This window comes from Hippopotamus amphibius, chromosome 15, assembly GCF_030028045.1.
Source record: "Hippopotamus amphibius kiboko isolate mHipAmp2 chromosome 15, mHipAmp2.hap2, whole genome shotgun sequence".
Classification (NCBI taxonomy): domain Eukaryota; kingdom Metazoa; phylum Chordata; class Mammalia; order Artiodactyla; family Hippopotamidae; genus Hippopotamus; species Hippopotamus amphibius.
This window is the reverse complement of record NC_080200.1, coordinates 19,113,312-19,116,513: the sequence shown is the minus strand read 5'-3', so window position 1 is coordinate 19,116,513 and position 3,202 is coordinate 19,113,312. Positions and strand designations below refer to the sequence as shown.

The window sequence follows — 3,202 nt, the reverse complement described above, 5'->3', positions numbered from 1 at the left end:
CGGCTGGAGCACCAAGACCCTACAAGCCTCATGGCACAGAAGAATATTTTTAAAAAATGTTAAAAAGAACAGACAAAATCCCAAGACAAATGGTACAAGCAAAATTAAACAGAGAAAATTACACAAAGAAACATACACACAGTCACAAAAAGAAAGGAAAAGGAAAAATAGAGAAAACAAAAATGAGAGCAAGCAAACCAAAAAGCAAACACCCAAACAAAAATAACCACTAAAATCTAAACTAAGAAAAAATAAATAAATAAAGCCAAAAACAAATCAAATGCAAAAATCAAACTTTTTGGAAATCTGTGGTCTTCTGCCAGTGTTCAGTGGGTGTTCTGTAGGAGTTGTTTTACCTGTAGATGTACTTTTGATGTATTTCTAGGGAGGAAGGTGATTTCCACATCTAACTCCTCTGACATCTTGAAGATCTCCCCCCTCCATTATACCTGTTTTACATTTCTTCTTACCACTTGTCCTCTTCTGATGTTTTATATAATTTTTATATTTGCTTATGTATTTTCTCCATCATTGAATTGTAGACACTTTTGCTCTTCAGTACCCTAAGTTATTGCCTAGAGAATAAGTAATTCATGGCCCTGATTGAATTTCCTGGAATTCATGAAGAATTTCTCATTACAACTGTAGAACACATGATATATTAATGAAAAAGCTGGTTGGAACAATAATTCCATGTCAGAGGTGCACAGTAAAAACACTAAGGAAAATCAGATCCACAAGCAAAATATTAGTTTGTTGATTGCAAAATATAAGCTGTAGCATTTTAAATATATGTATAATGTAAGTTTGTGTGAATATTATTGCCTTCTTTCTTAGAAGTCAACTGAACCACATGGAACCAGGTAATGATACAGAAATTTCAGAATTTCTTCTTCTGGGATTTTCAGAGGAAAAATAATTGCAGCACCTGATATTTGGATTTTTCCTTTCCATGTACCTGATCACTGTGTTTGGAAATCTCCTCATCATCCTGATCGTCAGCTCAGACTGCCGCCTCCACACTCCCATGTACTTTTCCCTCTCCAACCTCTCCTTTGTAGACATTTGTTTCACCTCGACCACCATCCCAAAGACGTTGTGGAACATCCAGACCCAGAGCAAAGTTATAACCTATGAAGGTTGCATCATACAAGTTTATTTTTTTATACTTTCTTCAGTGTTGGAAATCTTTCTCCTGACAGTGATGGCCTATGACTGCTTTGTAGCCATCTACCACCCACTACTCTACACAGTCATTATGAACCCCCAGCTCTGTGCACTGCTGGTTCTGGTGTCCTGGATCCTGTGTATTCTGAATTCCTTGCTACAAAGCTTAATGGTGTTGCAGCTTTCTTTTTGCACTAATGTGGAAATTCCCCACTTTTTTTGTGACCTCAGCCAGATGATCCAACTTGCTTGTTCTGATACCTTTCTTAATAATATGTTGATGTATCTTGCAGATGTGCTTCTGGGTGATGGTCCCCTGGCTGGTATCCTTTACTCTTCCTCAGAGATAATTTCCTGTATATGTAGAATCTCATCAGCTCAAGGGAAATATAAAGCATTTTCCACCTGTGCATCTCACCTCTCAATTGTCTCCTTATTCTTTTGTATGAGCCTAGGAGTGTACCTTAACTCTGCTAATACCCACAACTCAGAGTCAAGTGCAACAGCCTCAGTGATGTACACTGTGGTCACACCCATGCTAAACCCCTTTATCTACAGTCTGAGGAACAAAGACATAAAGGGGTCTCTGAAAAGATTCTTTGTGATATTGAGTCAAACAAGGCCAATTATTCTTCATCTGGATAATGCCCCATGACTGCAAGGCTCAAAGCCTTGAGTCAGTAGTCATGATTCTTTAATCAGATTGTGGAAGCAGATTTTGCTTCTTTATTTACTTCCTGGAATTTTTATTCTTTCAACTACTTTACACAATTTAATTACTCACTTTATTAAGCTATCTTCTCTCCCAGATATACAACAGGTTTCCCTTTTTTTTCTTTCTTCTTGTTTTTCCTACTTTATTCCCAAATTTTGATATCCAAAAATTGGAAATTCCCATTTACTCATGCAATTGCTTGGATTTATTAAGAAAAATTTCTTCTCAAATGACAAATAGCACCCCCATGTAATATTTATTTAGTTTTACTAAAAGAATCATCATGGGATATCACTCCTATTGAAAAAAGTAAACTCAGCAACTAGGCAATTTTTATAACATTATAAGAGAGGAAAATCTGAAACTACAGTTTCTCACTTCTGTGTCTGACATTCCTTCTATATAACATCATTAGCTGCTTTTCTTGATATTGTACACTTTCAAATACTAGTGTGTTTTACAACAGGTTATTGGGCTTTATTCTGCTAATGATGATTCTGTTCCCCTATCAGGGTCAGTGTTCACATTGCCTACCACAGCCACTAGCAAAACTGATTATCAAATACACATCTGCTAGTGTATTCTACACAGAAACACAAATTGCAATAAATTGATTGACTTATTATGACTTTTGAGTAAGAGATGACCTTGAATATAATGAAGTGAATTTTAAATTATACTTTCTATTATTATACATGACATTTCTTTTCAAGCTGTATATGTACTCAATGAATTGTAGAATACTGCTGTCAATAGGTAAGGGGATTTATTCATTGAGGGGAAAAATCGATTAACCTATTTTATGTTTTCTTATTAAATTATCTTACTCTTCCTACTGGAAAACTTCACGTGATGCCTACAACTATGACTTTTCCATTATTCTAAATAAAGCACCTCATCCATTCTAAATGTTGTCATAAACAAAATGAGCAGTGAATGGACAAAATCATCCACTGCACATTTCACATACACAAAGGAATTTATCAAATTTTTATGATCGAAGTTGATTTATAAGAACATGAATTCCTGCCTAGACATAAAATTCAGGGTCAGCAGTTTTTGTACACTAATAATCATGTTCTTGCAAACTCTTCTGGCTATCAGGAAAGGAACGCCAATGAAGTCAGTTTTTAATACAGTTGCATGAGGGAGAAAAAAAATTGGATAACAGTAATCAGAAATACTTTATTCAGTTGTCAGAACACAATGAAACATAAGAAGAAGTAGATTATTATCTTTGCTCTGACTATCATTCACTTTATTATATTTGTTAGCAGACTACATAACCATCTACCCTAAAAGAAAATCGTAAATTGTAGT

The 3,202-nt window shown here is 35.0% G+C and overlaps 1 pseudogene; it reads left to right on the top strand.

Moving 5' to 3' along the window:
* The first annotated feature begins 853 nt into the window (after positions 1-853).
* Positions 854-1,822, top strand: LOC130836298 (putative olfactory receptor 7A2; annotated as a pseudogene).
* The last annotated feature ends 1,380 nt before the right edge of the window (positions 1,823-3,202 follow it).